The following is a 19,764-nucleotide window of genomic DNA, read 5'->3' on the forward strand; positions in this document are numbered from 1 at the left end:
ACGTGCTGTCAATGGATTGAACCAGGGCATGTGAAGCATCTGGGGTAAACCATGGAAAATTTTGTGGGGCCTGGATGTGGAAAGAGACCTGTGATTTCGGTGCATTACATACGACCGCTAGAGACTGAGTGTGAACGAATGTGGCCTTTGTTGTCTTTTCCTAGTGCCACCTCGCGCGCGTGCGGGGGGAGGGGGTTTTTATTTCATGTGTGGCGGGGTGGCGACGGAAATTGATAAAGGCGGCAAGTATGAATTATGTACATGTGTATATATGTGTATGTCTGTGTATGTATATGTATATATACGTTGAAATGCATAGGTATGTATATGTGTGTGTGTGGACGTGTATGTATATACATGTGTATGTGGGTGGGTTGAGCCATTCTTTCGTCTGTTTCCTTGCGCTACCTCGCTAACGCGGGAGACAGCGACAAAGTATGATAAATAAATAAATAAATGAATAAATAGATATATAAGTTTTCAGCATACTAAAAACTTCCGATGACATATGAAAGTATTCATTCACATTACGTAAAGTTTCTCCGACCACGAATAACATTTTATAACAGAGCATTCGGTTTTCTCAGCTGTAGAGTTGAAGAACTTTGGAGTAAGTTTACTGATGTTGTTAATGGGAAGACCGGATCAAGGCTAAGCAAATACTACACTGATATTTGTTATCAATAAATACGCTTGTTTCAAGAAGGGAAAACAGACTTTTGAATTTATTCAAGATTCAACCATTTTTCCCCATTTCATATTTAAGCTTCCTCCACGCTGAGTAGAGAACTTTTTCCATTCACACTGTTTTATACAATTACTATGGTAGTAAACCCTCTCCATACTACATAATGTTCCTGCAAACTGTTGTGCCAGAGTGAGTGGTAGGTGGGGAAGTGCTTCCTGCTTTAAAGTCCTTTCCGTACCGTAACCTTCATATATATGACTTCAGGATTGTCTTCCTGCAGATAACTTCGTCGAGAAACATTGGGTTTCTAGTTTGTCGTTCTCATGTACTAAACACCTCTCTACAGAGCTGTTAGATATCCCTATCTTTCTTCCCCTACTCAAATCACCTGCCATCCCAAGTACGTATCACCACCTCCCTCCCTACACACGTCGCCATCCCCCAGTCACGTTTCACCAGTTCCCTTTACACACGTCTCCAGTTTCTCCTTATACACTTCATCTCCCCCCTCGCACACGACACCAACTCCCCCCTAGCACACGTTACTAACTTCCCCCTTAGCACACGTTACTGACTCCGCCAGCCCTCGTTGCAGACGTTACCAGGTCCCTCCTATGCATGTCATCAGTTTCCCCCCTGCACATCAGCAGCTCTCCTTCTGCACGTCACCTGCTTCCCCGTGCACTTTTCACCATCTCCCCTTTGCACACGTCAACAGCATTCCCCATTGCACACGCTACCAGAACCCTCTACTGTACACATCACCAGCACCCCAACTGCACACGTCTTCAGCTTCCTCCACTGCACACGCTACCAGTTCCTTCTCTTCCCACGTCACTGCTCTCGTAAGGTGTCTGCGTGTGTCCCAGCCATCAGAGCCTGGACCTGTGGCGCACGCTTGGCTGCTGCTTGCTTTATGGTTTGTGTGTGCATACCAGCCACACAAGGATAGACCGCTCTGATACTTTCTTTTAACTTCGAACAGCGAAGCTGCGGGATTGTCTTCCTTCATTTGTCTTTCCCTCTTCGTACAGCTTTTCCATCGTTAACAGTTAGGTCTACAAATACCTGAGGAGTTTATTGTAATTTCTACAGATATTGATTTTTCATACCCTTCACCTTTTCTTTCCACTGATGTGGCTACGATTGGGTCTTATACCGGCCATGCCATGTCGCTTGTTTTATAAAGCAAACCCGTCAAAATTCATTGTTACCAATTTTACCACAACCGTCTTTTGATGCAGTTTTCTCTAAACGTAAAAGTTTACTAAGATTATTGCGGACACTTACGTACATGATGAATTTATGAACTTGAGGGACTGCGAGGACTACATACGACGGGGGACTGCTTTTCTCTGTTCGCCCTAGTTTTGTGATCAAAGTTCCTATGTCGACTCACTTGACGAGCCTGACAGAGCGCTCGCGTAAACTCACTGAGCAGCCTGTCACTGCGCTCGTGTGGACTTACTGAGGAGCCTGACAGAGCTCTCGTATGGACTCATTGAGGAGCCTAACAGATATCTCGTATGGACTAATTTGAGGAGCCTCATAGAGCGTTCGTGGAGGCTTTCAGAACAGGCAGAATCAAAAATGTTCGTGTAGTGTGACCTTCGCGAACATAAGTCACACTGTATAATGCTGCTACTGGGTTACGAACTCACGTGTGGTGGCTCAGAATAAAGTGGTGGTTCATAAAGCATGTGGTGGCCCTTTATGCACATAATGCCTCATAATGCACGCGATGGGTCATAATGCATGTGATGGCTCATGATGCTAGTGTTGGCTCATGATTCATGTGGTGACTCATGATGAACGTGGTGGCTCATGATTCATGTGGTGACTCATGATGAACGTGGTGGCTCATGATGAATGTGGTGGCTCATGATGCATGTGGTGGCTCATGATGTATGTGGTTGCTCATGATGTATGTGGTGGCTCGTGATGAACGTGGTGGCTCATGATTAATGTGGAGACTCATGATGCATGTGGTGGCTCATGATGTATGTGGTGGCTCATGATGTATGTGGTGGCTCATGATGAACGTGGTGGCTCATGATGAATGTGATGATTCATGATGCATGTGGTGGCTCATGATGAACGTGGTGGCTCATGATGAACGTGGTGGCTCATGATGTATGTGGTAGCTCATGATGCATGTGGTGGCTTATGATGCATGTGTTGGCTCATGATGCATGTGGTGACTCATGATGAACGTGGTGGCTCATGATGAACGTGGTGGCTTATGATGAATGTGGTGACTCATGATGCATGTGGTGGCTCATGATGTATGTGGTTGCTCATGATGTATGTGGTGGCTCATGACGAACGTGGTGGCTCATGATGAATGTGTAGACTCATGATGCATGTGGTGGCTCATGATTTATGTGGTGGCTCATGATGTATGTGGTGGCTCATGATGAACGTAGTGGCTCATGATGAACGTGGTGGCTCATGATGAATGTGTTGACTCATGATGCATGTGGTGGCTCATGATGTATGTGGTGGCTCATGATGTTGGTAGCTCATGATGCATGTGGTGGCTTATGATGCATGTGTTGCTCATGATGCATGTCTCATGATGTATGTGGTAGCTCATGATGCATGTGGTGGCTTATGATGCATGTGTTGGCTCATGATGCATGTGGTGACTCATGATGAACGTGGTGGCTCATGATGAATGTGGTGACTCATGATGCATGTGGTGGCTCATGATGAATGTGGTGGCTCATGATGAATGTGGTGGCTCATGATGTATGTGGTGGCTCATGATGAACGTGGTGGCTCATGATGAACGTGGTGGCTCATGATGAATGTGGTGACTCATGATGCATGTGGTGGCTCATGATGAATGTGGTGACTCATGATGCATGTGGTGGCTCATGATGTATGTGGTGGCTCATGATGAACGTGGTGGCTCATGATGAACGTGGTGGCTCATGATGCATGTGGTGGCTCATGATGTATGTGGTGGCTCATGATGAACGTGGTGGCTCATGATGAACGTGGTGGCTCATGATGAATGTGGTGACTCATGATGCATGTGGTGGCTCATGATGAACGTGGTGGCTCATGATGTATGTGGTGGCTCATGATGCATGTGGTGACTCATGATGAACGTGGTGGCTCATGATGAATGTGGTGGCTCATGATGAACGTGGTGGCTCATGATGAATGTGGTGACTCATGATGCATGTGGTGGCTCATGATGAACGTGGTGGCTCATGATGTATGTGGTGGCTCATGATGCATGTGGTGGCTCATGATGAACGTGGTAGCTCATGCTGTATGTGGTGGCTCATGATGTATGTGGTGGCTCATGATGCATGTGGTGGCTCATGATGAATGTGATGGCTCATGATGAACGTGGTGGCTCATGATGTATGTGGTGGCTCATGATGTATGTGGTGGCTCATGATGAACGTGGTGGCTCATGATGAACGTGGTGGCTCATGATGAATGTGGTGACTCATGATGCATGTGGTGGCTCATGATGAACGTGGTGGCTCATGATGTATGTGGTGGCTCATGATGCATGTGGTGGCTCATGATGAACGTGGTAGCTCATGCTGTATGTGGTGGCTCATGATGTATGTGGTGGCTCATGATGCATGTGGTGGCTCATGATGAATGTGATGGCTCATGATGAACGTGGTGGCTCATGATGTATGTGGTGACTCATGATGTATGTGGTGGCTCATGATGAATGTGGTGACTCATAATGCATGTGGTGGCTCATGATGAACGTGGTGGCTCATGATGAACGTGGTGGTTCATGATGCACGTGGTGGCTCATGCTGCATGTGGTAGCTCATGATGTATGTGGTGGCTCATGATGCATGTGGTGGCTCATGATGCATGTGGTGGCTCATGATGCATGTGGTGGCTCATGATGAACGTGGTGGCTCAAGATGAATGTGGTGACTCATGATGCATGTGGTGGCTCATGATGAACGTGGCTCATGATGAACGTGGTGGCTCATGATGTATGTGGTGGCTCATGATGCATGTGGTGGCTCATGATGAACGTGGTGGCTCATGATGAACGTGATGGCTCATTATATATGTGATGACTCATGATGAACGTGATGGCTCATGATGGACGTGGTGGCTCATGATTAACGTGATGTTTCATACATGTGATCGTTCATGATGAACGTGGTGGCTCATGATGTATGTGGTGGCTCATGATGAACGTGGTGGCTCATGATGTATGTGGTGGCTCATGATGAACGTGGTGGCTCATGATGTATGTGGTGGCTCATGATGAACGTGGTGGCTCATGATGTATGTGGTGGCTCATGATGAACGTGGTGGCTCATGATGTATGTGGTGGCTCATGATGAACGTGGTGGCTCATGATGTACTTGGAGGCTCATATTACACCTGGTTGCTCATAATGCACGTGGGAGTTCATAATGTACATGGGGGCTGATAATACATGTGGTGGTTCACGAAAGACTATTTGAGGTTGGATGGTAACGTGTATGATCACCCGGGATAAAGATATATGACTATTCGTGACTGAGTACAGTAATCGTTGCTCAGATTTTAGTGTACACGTTAGTCTGGTCGTGCATGAAGCTGTGCACACGCACCTCACGCTCACGTCTAGACTATATGGTAGAAAGAAAAAAATAATTCCACAATAAACTTTCTTTTTTTTTTTACAGTGGAAGAAGGAATCGACAGTGTCAGTTCTTTTCGACATTCATGCTAGATTCTGTTCTCTGTTTGTTCAACCGACGCATAACTTTGGCGTCACTGTACTTTTATAGTCAGGTCGAAAACTAGGCCATCATACCCACGAGCCATAAGGTCGTACCGCTGTGTTCAAGGGTCGTACCGTCGTGCTGCAGGGCCCTACCGTCGTGCTGGAGGGTCGCACTGCCATGCTCATGTGATCACGAACCACGGTCAACGCGGGCGGCGTCTGGTTGCATTATTGTGGGTGAGCTGACTCCCGGAAGCGGTGAGTGCAGCGGGTGGGGGCAGGGCGGGGGCGGCCGAGGTACATGACTGGCGGGTTCAGTATGACGTCACCAGCGCGGCTGTCACTCCTGCTGGGCTGACTTTTACGCACACGATTTTGTTCTTTAATTTGTATTCGTTTATGATATTTCAGATGAAGGTTTTAGAGTTGCTGTTGTAAGGATATGTTGCTTGGGATTACTGAGGGATGATGATAACTCACGAACGAACATGGGCGTGCAGTGCCTGAGAGCAGCAGCGTCTCAGTATAGGAGTACTCCATTACAGTAGTGCTTCAGTGCAGCAGTACTCCGTTACGACGGTACCTAAGTTTAGCAGTGCCAAAGGGCAGCAGAACACCAGCACACCAGTGCATCATTCCAATTGTGCCATATTGGAGCAGTGCCTAGGTGCAGTAGTGCCTTAGTGCAATAGTGTCTCATTAGAGCAGTGCTTAAGTGCAGCATTGACGCAGTGCCTAAGTGTAGCAGTGCCTCAGTACAGCAAAGACTAAGTGTAGCAGTGCCTCAGAGCAATAGTGCCTCAGTACAGTAGCACCCAAATATAGCAGTGCCTCAGGGCATTAGTGTCTCAGTACAGCAGTGTCTGAGGGCAGCAGTGTCAATGCAATAGTGCTTCAGTACAACAGTGCCTAAGTGCAACAGTGTCTCAGTGCAATAGTGCCTCAGTGCAGCAGTGTCTGAGTGTAGTAGTGTCTCAGTACAGCAGTGCCTCAGTGCAGCAATGCTTCAGTACAACAGAACCCAAGTGTAGCAGGGCTTCAGTGCAATAGTGCCTCAGTACAGCAGTGCCTAAGTGCAGCAGTACCTCAGTGCAATAGTGCTTCGGTACAGCAGTACCCAAATGTAGCAGTGCCTAAGTGCAGCAGTGCCTCAGTATAGCAATGCTTAAGCGGCAGTGCCTAAGTGCAGCAGTGCCTCAGTACAGCAGTGCCTCTTTACAGCAGTGCATAAGTGCAGTAGTGTCTCAGTGCAATAGTGCTTCAGTACAGCAGTACCCAAATGTAGCAGTGCCTTAGTACAGCAGTGCCTAAGTGCAGCAGTGTCTCGGTGCAGTAGTGCCTCTGTATAACAATGCTTAAGTGAAGCAGTGCCTGAGTGCATCAGAGCCTCAGTACAGCAGTGCCTAAGTGTAGTAGTGCCTCGGTGCAATACTACCTCAGTACAGCAGTGCCTAAGTGCAGCAGTGTGACAGTGTAATAGTGCTTCAGTACAACAGTACCCAAGTGTAGTAGTGCCTCAGTGCAATAGTGCATTAGTACAGCAGTGCCTCAGTGCAGTAGTACCTCAGTATAGTAATGCTTAAGTGCAGCAGTGCCTCATTACAGCAGTGCATAAGTGCAGTAGTGTCTCATTGCAATAGTGCTTCAGTAAAGCAGTATCTAAAGGTAGCAGTGCCCCAGTAGAGCAATGCCTAAGTGCAGCAGTGTGTCAGTGCAATAGTGCCTCAGTACAACAGTGCCTAAGTGTAGTAGTGCCTCGGTGCAATAGTGCCTCAGTACAGCAGTGTCTAAGTGCAGCAGTGCTTCAGTGCAATAGTGCTTTAGTATACAACAGTACCCAAGTGTAGCAGTGCCTCAGTGCAATAGTGCCTCAGTGCAGCAGTGTCTAAGTGCAGTAGTGCCAGAGAACAATAGTGCTTCAGTACAGTGGTACCCAAATGTGGTAATGCCTAAGTGCAGGAGTGCCTCAGTACAGCAGTGCATAAGTGCAGCAGTGTCTCAATGCAATAGTGCTATAGTACAGCAGTACCCAAATGTAGCAGTGGTTTAGTACAGCAGTGCCTAAGTGCAGCAGTCTCAGTGCAGCAGTGCCTCAGTACAGCAGTCTCTAAGTGCAGCAGTGCCTCAGTGCAATAGTGCTTCAGAATAGCAGTACCCAGATGTAGCAGTGCCTTAGTACAGTAGTGCCTAAGTGCAGCAGTGCCTTAGTATAACAGTGCTTAAGTCAGCAATGTCTCAATGCAATGGTGCCTCAGTACAGCAGTGTCTAAGTGCAGCAGTGCCTCAGAGCAATAGTGCTTCAGTACAGTAGTACCCAAATGTGGTAGTGCCTAAGTGCAGCAGTGCCTTAGTACAGCAATGTCTAAGTGCAGCAGTGTCTCAATGCATAGTGCTTCAGTACAGTAGTACCCAAATGTGGTAGTGCCTAAGTGCAGCAGTGCCTTAGTACAGCAATGTCTAAGTGCAGCAGTGTCTCAATGCATAGTGCTTCAGTACAGCAGTACCCAAATGTAGCAGTGCCTTAGTGCAGCAGTGTCTCTGTGCAGTAATGCCTTAGTATAACAATGCTTGAGTGCAGCAGTGCCGCACTGCATTAGTGCCTCAGTATAGCAATGCCTAAGTGCAACATTGCCTCAGTACAACAGTGCCCCAGTCCAGTGAGGCAAAGTAATTTTTCTTCAACTGGATTGTTAGCATATGGAACAATCTGCCAGCTAGAGTGGTTGAAAGCATTACTATGGATACGTTTAAAAATCGACTTGATGAATACTTCCCTTCAAGTTCATGACTTTCGTTATTTGTCCTTTCATATTCAAAAGAACAATTTGCTTGTTATTCTCTGTAAATTTTCTGTATGCCATCCAACTTTTACTACACTAACTTTGTGACTTTCTGATATCTTCCACTATCACACACACCCTAGAAGGGACCCAGTGGTCTGTTGCTGTTTGAATCCCTTTGTATTTCTTTGTACATTTCATTAGGACCATGAACAATATATGGGTCCAGCCCTTGAAATATTCCGTTTATGTCTTCATTTGATACTTCCGACTCTGGTGTTGGGGCTATAGTGTCTTCCACTGTCAAAACACTTTTGAATTTGTCATACAGTTCCTCGCACATCCTTTCAGCATCCTGAATCCTTTAGTCTTATTTACTATTCTTCAAGTGACAGTTCACTCCCAATGAATGTATGGAAAAGTTTTGAATTATCTGCTGCTTTGTCTACAAGATTTGATTTCAAAGTTAACATGATCATTTGTTATTCTGCTCTATTAGCTCCTTGACAGAGCTCCTGCATCTTACAAATGCTGGTAGGCTGGGGTACTGCCTATATATTCTACCCTCTGTATTTAAGGCTAAATGTACTCATGTGTACAATCAATGAATTTCTGTTTCAAAAGATTGTAAATTTCGATTCCTTTCCGCTTCATCTGTTTTATCAACTTGGCTATCCATCGTAAGTGTGGAAAAACCATGAAAATATTTCCAAATATATTTTAGACAGTTCTCCAGCATATTTGGTGTATACTACTAGCTACATTTTGTGAGCATGAAAATTTGTAACCATTTCACTATGAACCAGTCAGTAATTCAGCCAGTCACAAATAGTGCAGTTGCCTTTGGCCATATGACTGTAACTGTGAGGAGCTCAACAGATCAGTGCAAGAATGATGAACGTCAAGTTTTGTCTGCCGTTTTACCAGTTTAACAACAACAACAAAATCGGGGCATTATTTTTGTTGTGAAAGAGATAACTTTCGTCCACCTGAAGTACTGATATGACTCGTGCTATTGTTTCATCGTGAATAGAAATATACATTGTGAAGTTGTGTCTTGTTATATTACAATTTTAGCCGCACATTTTCCTTGTGCCGGACCTTATGATGATATTACCATCATTATGATATGACATTTAGCACAGCTGATAAACCTTATTGTTTTCATCATTTACTGATGATAACCATCAATGTCATTGTTCGAATTATATAATGAACAGAGTATTACATTGTTTGTTGTGTGATTTCTGTGTTTCACTGTCATTATTTGCATTGATGGAGCAGTATTTCCACAGTAGCGCACTGCTCCCTTCATGAGGGAGCAGTGTTGCCACAATAACACCACCTTCATGAGGGAGCAGTATTGCCACAATAACACATCACCTTCATAAAGGAGCAGTATTGCCACAGTAACACATCATCATCATAAGGGAGCAGCACTGCCACAATAACACCACCTTCATAAAGGAGCAGGATTGCCACAGTAACGCAACACCACCTTCATGAGGGAGCAGTATCGGCAAAGTAACATACCACCATCTTCATAACGGAGAAGTATTGCCAAAATAAGCCATGTCCCCTTCCTATCAACACCTTCATGTAATTCATTTAGAAACTGCTCGGCTTTTTCTCTTCTTTTACCTTTAACCAAAGGTTCTGTTCTTTCTGTCTGTTTTATTAGACGGGTCTGACGTTCTCAGGTGCCAGTTTGTAACACTGGAAGACTGCTCCCAGCAGTGCCCACTACAACATTGTCTCACTACAACATGAACATCACCACGACATGACGCATCAAAGCAGATTACCAGCGTCACCACGTATGCTTCACGTGCCTGAACTATATCAGAAAACCGAACACACTATTTTCAAGGAACAAAAAATGGAAAATAATTAAGGCATGACAATTATCCATGTCAGATGAGCATTACAGACATATACGGCTCCGCGAATTCTGTCCTTTTACCGTGAACAATGCTTGGTTCTCCTTGTGAATACCTAACCTAACATACTAACTCTACTCACTCATTATAACTGAGGACTCGCGCGCGGTTGGGCTCCAGAACAGCCCACATATATGTAATTTTCATGATTATTGTGAGAATATTAAAGTTTATTATTGATACTACTTTTTTGAATAATGGTATTTAATGGAATATGACTCAAAGTTATTGTGTAAAAATGATCTTTTGATAACAGCAAGATATTTGCCTTTTAGGTTTGAATTTCATTGGTACATTTTTCAGGTAAGATATTACAGTGTTTGCATAATGAAGAATGATATAGGCTGCGTTTGGCATCTGATGATTCGCGTAGTTATTAGATTTATTAAAGAGATGAAAAAACGTATGCAGAAGTTTTAGATTAATTCATGTGAATTTCTTTTCCGGTGGCTTCCGTTTTGTAAATAATTTCCCAATTTTCCTATTACATGGAAATCAGGTTTTTCATTAATTTTAAGAGATTTTCTGGTGACAACTGAAGGTGTGGAGGTAGGTAGGTAGTAGAGGTTGTTTTGCTGCCACTTATCATCATCCTCTAACGTTACTGGCGTGGAGTAATGCAAATGTTTTGGTTTCATGGGTGTACAGAGTGACTATATTAGTTTTATGTGTCAGAACTAATGAATATTTTGTTTTTCTTTTCAGTAAGGACATTTTGACCAACTGGAGGTAGAAGCACTCTTGTAAGTAGTATCAGTATATGTTAGTGCAAGTTCACAGTAGTATTGTTAACAGCTATTGGCAGTAAGTAAGCGTTGAGACTTAGGTTAAAGGTCAGACTATCATGCCCAAGGATCATACCGTCGTGCTGGATTTAAGATCGGGCGGGTTGAGAAGTAAGTGGGTATGGCAGAAGTGCAGCTGGGGATGTTGACGGTACGGGTATGCCTAGTGATAGTGCTGGGGTATAGGGTATACCTACCCTCCGGTACATGGAAGTATGACATTACAACTCTATAAAAACGTTTAACTTTAACGCCGTAAGTGGGACAGTACGACACGTAAGTATAACAGCTCGACCCTTGAGGCCTTCGACCTAATCGTTTTAAGGATCAGGTCAAAAGGGCAGATCATCTTATACAAGTTCACACCGTCCTTCTAAGGCGTCGTATCGTATTCCTTAAGGGACGTACCGTTCATGTCAAGGGTTATACCCTCTTACTGAAAGAGTTAAGTTTTAAACATGTTCTACGTTAGTGCGAGACTGTAATAGCCCTATGTTATGATAGTCAGAAGCAATCACAAGGTCCACTATAAATCAAAATATAACAGTGGTCAGAGTCCCCACAGGTCAGGTCCTTACAGGTCATTGAGGGGACATACATGGCAGGTCAGGTCCGGTCCCCACAGGTCAGTCATGGTTTTCTTAAATTAGGGTTATTGCAGGTCATGGCAATCGTTTCTACAGACCAGGGAAACAAGCAGCAATATCCCATAACTCTCTTGTACTTGATAATGGAGTGTTTTAAGTTTCTCAGTAGGTTTACCATCCCTGTATTATTGCGCACAGCAAAAATGATCTGTTTGATAGTGTTGTAGGCATTCACCAGTACTGGCATGTAGCGGAAAAATAGAGAAAGTATGGAGTGAAAATATGTATTAATAGTGATGATGTGCTGGGAACAGTCAGTATTGCTATTATCTGTAGTGTTGCTGGTGTCATTTGGATGGAATTTGCAGGTTAAGGTGCCACATAATGGTTGCAACAGTAGGTTAATGTACCATATATTGGTTGCAGCAGCAGGTTAAGGTACCGCAGAATGCTTGCAACAGTAGATATGGTACGTCTTGGAGTCTTTAGGGTCTTCATCCCCACAGACCAGGTTGGCCTCAGGCTGCTGCACTGGGTCGTTGGTAGACCAAGTTGTTAGCAGCCACAACCTGGCTGGTCTGGTACACTTTGCAGGTACTTGTCCAGTGACTTGAACTTCACCAAAGATCGCGTCTTGTTTCTGATGGTAGATGGCAAGGTGTTGAAGTCTTGGGCCTCAGATGTTTAAGGTGTTGTCTCATTTTATGCATATGGCACCTTTGAATTTCAGAGGTAATATCTTACAAAACCTTCCCTACCTGTCTTACCAGTAGGATGTTATTTCCGAATATACGTTGGGAACCATTCCTTCTAGGATCTTCTTGGTAAAGATGATGATTCATTTCTCCCCTCTGCGCTCCAGGGACTACAGCCTCAGTGTTTTCAGTCGTTCTCAGTAATTACGTTCCTTTGCCACATTAATATAAGTTATGAAATATCCTTGAACACTTTCTTTTCCGCAATTTCGACCGCCTTGTAGGATGATGTTATAATACTGCAGTATTTAATTCGTGAAAGAATTAATGCCTTGAATAATATCATTATTATTGGTTTTTCTTCCCATGTTTTGAATGTCCACAGGATCCAGCCCGCCATCCTGCTGCATGAGACATCCGTTGTTTTGTTGTGTTTACTGAACGTTTGATCATTATTCATCTGGTTTGTGATTATGTCTGTGTCTGTCCGGTATTGTGTGTTGTTTTTGATTTCATTTTCCCCCTACCATAGGAGTTCAGATTCACCTCTAGTGAAAAGCATGTTGTTCTCGGTTACCCAGTTGAAGACTTCGGTCATGTCTCTTTGTATCCCTTTCGGCGTCTTCTAAAGATGTGATTTTCATCCTTATTCTTCCGTCACATGCAAAGGATGATATGGAACTGTGGCTTGTGTTTGCGTCACATTCAGAGTTACGAGTGAGGAACAGAAGGGGTGCAAATACAGCTTCTTGGTGTGTACAGAGTTTTTACTTTGGAGGCGCTGGGTATGGCATGGTTTGCAACTCGTGTCGTGATCTGTTAGTTAAGTGGTTGTACATCTTTCTCCCAATTTTTGCATTTATTTCCGTCTTTCGCATTTTATGTGCAGTAACACCATGGTTACATTTGTCACACGCTTTTGCAAAGTCTGTGTAAATCACGTCAACATTATCTTTATTTTCCAGAGCTTCAACAATCTTGTCATAATGATCAAGCTACTGAGAGAAGCAAGATCGTCCCCTCCTGAAACCCTGTTGTGCTGGGTTATGTAGATTGTTCACTTCCATAAATTCAGTCAGCTTGCCTGTTAGGATTCTTTCGAAGATTTTAATGATTTGCGATGTTAATGCTATAGGTCAATATTTTTTTTTTTTTTTTTTTTTTTTGCTTTACTTCCGTCTTTGTGGAGTGGGGCGATGTAGGCCAGTTTTAAACTCACAGGAATGATGGAAGAATCGAGATTTTTTCTTCAGAGGATACTTAATGCATGTGTTTCAGGTGACGTGCATTTCTTAATGAAGACTGAGTTCCATAAATCTGGGCCTGGGGCTGTGTGCCCTCTGGATGTCGTGTTAAGAAAGTGATGTCTGTTATGAGTACAGTTGGAGGATTACTGTTTTGGAAAAAAATTTGGGTTATTTATTATTAATGATTTTGATCCACTGACACCAATTCATATCGCCTTATTAGAATCTCACTCTTCTCATGGCAGTCATCTCTAGTTATCTTCTATTTTGAGTGGGTCACTGGTGTTTGTGGTTCTTGATTTGCGTTTTGAATACGAGTAAAAGTATTTTGCGTTATTCTTATTTCACTTATGGCTTTTTCTTTGTCCCTTTCCTGTGTTTCATATGACATTTTCCTGTGTTTCATATGACATTTTTTGTTTATGGTTTATGTCCGATAGTTCACTTGATAGGTTTTCTTTCCTTCGGTGGTTGAGATGTGACTTCTTTAGAAGGTTTGCAGTTCTTTTTCATATCCTGAAGACTGCTCGTCTTCCTCGTTTTAACCTAGAACTTTTGTGCTTTCTTCTCGCTGGTATATATCTGTTGCATGCTTGGAACACCAAAATGTCCCGGTTCCGGTTTTGTGGTACTCAGCAGGGTTTCTCATTGTGTCGCACACACCTCATTGATCACATCTTCCCAGTTTATCCGTTTACTGTTAAAACATAATGTACTGAAAACACCTCCACTGTTTCGTATGTTTTTACTTGGCGGTTTGGCATCCAGGCTTGTTTTTAATTCAGTCAGGTTGTGATGAGATAGTAGAGACTGAGATAGTAGTATCACATACAAAAGGACCATAAAGGAATTCAAAGAGCAATAGACCATTGGGTCCTTTCGAGGACGTTTGTGGTGGAAAATACCAGAAATTCACATATTAGTTTGGTAAAAAATAGAAGGCGTACAGATACTTCAAAGCGAATAACCTGTAAATTGTCATTGTGACTGTGTAGGTGCAAACAATGCAGGTCATGGACTTGAAGCGAAGTACTTATCAAGTCTGTTTTTAAACGTATCTATAGTGCTGCTTTCAACCAGTGTAACCGGCAAATCGCTCCGCATGTTAACAATCCTGTTGTAGAAATAGTACTTTACCTCATTCGAGGTAAATCGTTTGCCCACAAGTTTTTATCCATTACGACGAGTAAAATCACGAATCAAGTTTTAAGTAGCTTCATAGATCAAGATTATCATAGCCTTTGATAGATTTAAGAACCTGTATTAGATCACCTTTTATCCTCTTTTCTAAGCTAAATGTATTCAGGTCGTTTAACCTGCTCTTGCAGGATTTGTTTCTCAGTCTGAGAATCATCTTGGTAGCTCGATACTGTACTCTCTATTATGACTTTTATGGTAGGGGAACCAAAATGGGACGCATTATTCGAGATGTAGGCAAACTAATGAATCGTAAAGATTAAAGATGATTTCCCTGGTCTTAAATTCGAGGGCCCTATTTAGGTATCCATGAATTTGGTTCGTTCTTTTCACTGCTTCTCTGCACTGCTTACTTGGTTTTAGGTCACCCGAAATTTCCCCCAAGGATTTTTCCTCGTTTGCCTTTTGCAGTTCAGCAGATTTTGGTCCACATTATTTGTGAAGATAAGTCCAGAATGGTGCTTCCACTGATTGATTTTGTTATTTATTGGCTAAAGAAGGAGATCTTTTCACACAGTCTGATTAACTTTTTTTTGCAGCTGTTCGTCCGAGCTGCTTCTAGTATCAATATTTTCCGCAATGATGTTATTTCCTGCCTGTCTCCATTTGATGTGTGGTAGTTTGAGGTCTCCCAAGACAATTACATTTGGGACTGGGTTTCGGAAGGGGTCGAGACATATTTTCATATTTCTTATTTTTTTCTTAAATTCACGAGATTGCATCAGGTGATCTATAGATTAATGCAATGACCTGGTTTAGGTTTTCACTCGTGACAAAGAATGCTTCTACTACAGCATTTGAGGAGTTCAGGAGTTCTAAGTATGTCTACTGTATATAGCCCAACCCCTCCACATGATCTAGTCCTGTCGCATCTGAATAGGCTGTAGTTTGGAATCCGTACCTCACTATTCATGTGCTCTTGTCTGCGTGTTTTAGTAAAGGCCGCAAATACTTCACTTGACTCGTTTAGCAACCAACTTATTGATGGGATTTTATTTGTTCTCTGTGATTTCAGTCCCTGTATGCTGGCATATATGAAGAGCGTTACATGGCTTGTTGTCTCGGTATTGTTTTTGTGGGTTAATATGCTCTGTTCTGCTTAATCTGGAAGATAGCTTTCAGTTCCTTCACCATTCTCTGAAGAGGGAAGCCAATTTAATTTCCTCCTCTGGTAGTTCTTCTCTGCCTCTTTTTGGCCCTTTGTTGTTATTAGAAAAAACGAGTATATTGCTGGGCACGAGTGACATTCTCATTGTCCTTGATTTGTGGTGGTTGTTACAGTACTCGTTCAAGCAGCGTTTGATAGTTTGTGATTGCACAATTCTTGATGGTAGAACCTGCGTCCTTCCCCATACCTGTATTTACTTTTCTTCTGACAATTCAGATATTTTCTCGGGTGTTTGAATTTAAATTTTTCCCGTCACAATTTGTCATTCTTGCTGTACATGCAATTTCCCTTTGCATAGTATCTACAGACTTCGTCCACACCTCGGCATTGTTGTTCTTTTCCTGTGTCGTATCTCACCATCTCTCGTGTCTGTGGCCAGACCTGACAGTTTCCTGGCTTTTGCTTTCTTCCTCCCAGCTTCCATACCTGAGTCGACGTCAGCGACTTTCTCCACTCACGTGTGTGCTAGAAGTTTACTGGCCCCCACTTTCTCCCTCTCCCTCTATACCTGAGTCAGTGTCCTTGTCTCTCTGTGAACATGTCTGTGTTTGCCGTTTCCTGGTTTTCACTTACTCCTCCTTCTATGCTTAGATTAACGTCTGTCACTTTATGTGTTCGTGTCTGTGGTTGATGTTTCCTCACCTCCCGCTTTCATCGTGAATTTCAACAGAGGACTCTCCCTCTGTAGCTGTAACTAGGTCTACTACATTTACTAGATCTTCGCTGGGTCGAGCGATGTGCAACTTTTTCCACCTGACGTAAAATGAGGTTCGCGCCTTTGAAGGCTTTTACTTATCCGCCTCAGATTCTCATTCAGTATTTCCTAAAACATAAAGATGCGTGTCTACAGTCCATAATCATTGCAACAGTAGGTTCATGCGTCACATAATGGTTGCAGCAGTGCGTTATGGTGCTACATGAAGGTTCCAACAATTGGTTAAGTTGCCGTATAATGGTTGCACTAGTGGTTTAACTGCCGCATAATGGTTACACCTCCAGTTCAACTGCCGTAAAATGGTTGCAACCGTAGTTTAACTGCCGTAAAATGGTTGCACCAGTAGTTTAACTGTCACATAATGGTTACATCACTAGTTTAACTGCCACATAATGGTTTTAACAGTAGGGTATGGTGCTACATATAAGTTGCAACAGTTGATGAGGATGACACAATAGTCGCAATAGTGTCAACTGCCATATGGTGATTGTAGCAATAGGTTTAGGTTTTGCAGAGTCCTACCATCAGTAAGTTTTCGCTCCAGAGGCCGCGACACATTATAGTACCATGAATTTGAATAACTCAGCCGGTCTTATCCTATGTTAACTAATTTACGTAAGTAATTACCGAAGGCAAACATTGATAATTGGGTCTTGAGGATTTCTTGTAAGATCAGTGAAATCAGCTTAGTGCAGTTAGTGCTAATTGTTCCTCTCGATGCAATTAGATACGAGAATTAAACACAAGCCTCCTTGCCCCTCGTCCTCCTCCTCTTTCTTCTCTCGCTTAACTTATTTCTTTTCTGTCCTTCATTCCTTCACCATTTCCTCCTCCACCTTACTTCATCTCCCCACCTACGGTCTTTCTGTTTTCATATTCCCCCTCAGTCTTCTGTCTCCTTCACTCTGTCCCTCCCTGTATCGCAATACCTGGGTGAGAGTAAGCAGGAATTCGGGATGCTAATTATCGATGGACGCCAATGAAACTTTCTCCCGGGCGGATTTAGGCGTACAGTTGTTAGTTGCTTTACCTTACTTCATATAAAACCTTTAGACTGTTTTGAGGGTTCTCTACCCCTACAGCCAGCTCCCGTACCTAACCTTAACTTATCTTACGTTTACCTTACTGTGGCTTCGGAGGTCTATATCCCCCTAAAGTCTGATCTTCGACAAGGCTTTCGAGTTCATCCTTGGTCAGCCAGGCTGCTAGACGCCATTGACCCTTATGCCTACGTAACCACCACAGTCCGGCTAGTCTGGTGCATTTTGTAGGGTCATGTTCTGGACATTATCAAATTTCTACGCTGAACAGTCCATCAGGTTTCGAACGACTTTAGGCATTGCATTAAATGATTTTAGGCCTCTGATGTTTCGTATGTTTGCTCTTGTATAACTGAACCTTTCCACTTCAGTGACAGTATTTCGGTTTCCCTCACCTGTTGTACCGGTAGGAAATAATTTTTCGAGCGCTTTTCTAGAACCATTCTTTCAAGATTGTCGTAGAATAATTAATGATACATCTCTCACGTTTGCTTTCGCGGGAATGCAACCTCATTGGTTTCCGTTATTTCCAGTAGTTCACATGCTTGACAGTGTCAACGTGGGTTATGAAAGACGTTTGCACACTTTTAACTGCTGTGTTGCCCTCCGAGAAGGACGTTGTAGGCATATTCTAGTCGAAAGAGTATAGCCATGAATAGCGTCTTCATGGTTTGTACATCTCTTGTCTGTAAGGTCCCTAAAAACCTTCCAGGTATGATTTTGGAGGTAGTTGTTACTTTCAAGCTGAAGCTAGTTATTATACACCGTTACTCCAGAGTTCTTTCTTGATGTGATAGTATTCGTTTATGTAGGGCAGTCTTTACTGCTTTTTCTTTCTGTATTTCCCCCATGTAACGGAGTCATTAATTTTTCCACCACAATGACTCTCCTGAATATTTGATTTACAGCATAGAGTTGTAATTTTCTATGACGTCTATTCATCAGATTTCCATCTTTACTCTGGTATTATCGCTTAAGGATTATATGAAACTTCAGTTTGTGTTTGCGTCTCTCACATGTGAGAATGACAGTGGAGGTGCAGTACAGTTCCTTGGGAACTGAGCTCTTTACCATAGAGGCGTTGGTCACAGCCTGATATACAACAACCAGTTATGATCAGTAAGTTAAGAGGTTGTATATTATTTATATTTTTAAATTGTAGTCGATTATTAGAGATAAAATCGTAGCGTTCTTGGAACAACACAGCCTGATTAATGATACAAAGCATGGTTATAGAAGGCGCAGATCATGCCTTACAAGCCTCCTTGAATTTTATTATAGATTATCCATTACTTACGACAAGACAAAAGCAAAAGATATAACATTTCTGGACTTCCAGAAAGCATTCGACAAAGTCATCCGCGTTAAACTGATACATAAAGTCCGGGCCTTAGGGATTGCTGATTGCTTAGGATATTGAATAGAAGCGTGGTTGCGTGATAGGAGGCAGAGAATCGTAATTAATGGTGAGTCGTCACTGTGGCCATCCATTGCTAGTGGCGGGGGGGGGGGGGTCCCCAGGGATTTGGGGGTGACCACTAGTGGGGTCCCCAGGGATCTGTACTTGGCCCTGTACTTTTCAATATCTATATTAACAGTAATGATTAGGGCAAAGATCAGCAATGCCACATTATTAACTGAAAAAGATAGACTTAAGTTTATGAATACCATTTACATTCAATAAATGTCACCTGTTACAAGTAGGAAACCTCAAGAAAAGTTGTTATGAACTGATGGGCCACAAGATAAAGGATACCCTTACTGTGAGAGATCTAGTGGTGACTGTTTCCAGTAAATTCAAAGCCTCCCAGCATTACAATGAAGCTGCCAAGAAAGCAAATAGGATATTAGAATTTATTAACAGAAACTTTATGTACAAAAGCAAGGATGTGATATTGCCACTATACCTAAGTCTAGTTGGACTACATCTCGAATATGCAAAGATGCTCTTGAATTGGAAACAGTGCAGCAAAGAGCAACTAGATTGATTCCTTCTTTGCGTTTATCAACTGACTTATATTTCTTTCTTGTATCTCCCCTGATGTGATTATTTCACGAAAGTGCACTTGGGAACTTACCGTGTTTCATTTCCCCGTGGACTCATAGAAATATACTTTATCACGCGCTAAATTGTGATCCTTTCCAATATATATATATATATATATATATATATATATATATATATATATATATATATATATATATATATAT

At 42.9% G+C, this 19,764-nt stretch overlaps 1 protein-coding gene across 3 annotated transcripts in view; it reads left to right on the forward strand.

Annotated features, from left to right (window-relative positions):
- The window catches only part of alpha-Man-IIb (alpha-Mannosidase class II b), a 1,285,879-nt gene that overhangs the window by 44,394 nt on the left and 1,221,721 nt on the right, over positions 1 to 19,764 (forward strand). For 2 of the 3 annotated variants that reach the window (XM_071663884.1, XM_071663880.1), the window contains exon 2: positions 10,825 to 10,862. The exons of the other annotated variant lie outside the window; for it this stretch is intronic. The gene's annotated coding sequence lies outside the window, so the exon portion shown is untranslated. The remainder of the gene's footprint in view (positions 1 to 10,824; positions 10,863 to 19,764) is intronic. 3 annotated transcript variants of the gene reach the window in all.

Source organism: Panulirus ornatus, chromosome 8 (genome assembly GCF_036320965.1).
Source record: "Panulirus ornatus isolate Po-2019 chromosome 8, ASM3632096v1, whole genome shotgun sequence".
Classification (NCBI taxonomy): Eukaryota; Metazoa; Arthropoda; class Malacostraca; order Decapoda; family Palinuridae; genus Panulirus; species Panulirus ornatus.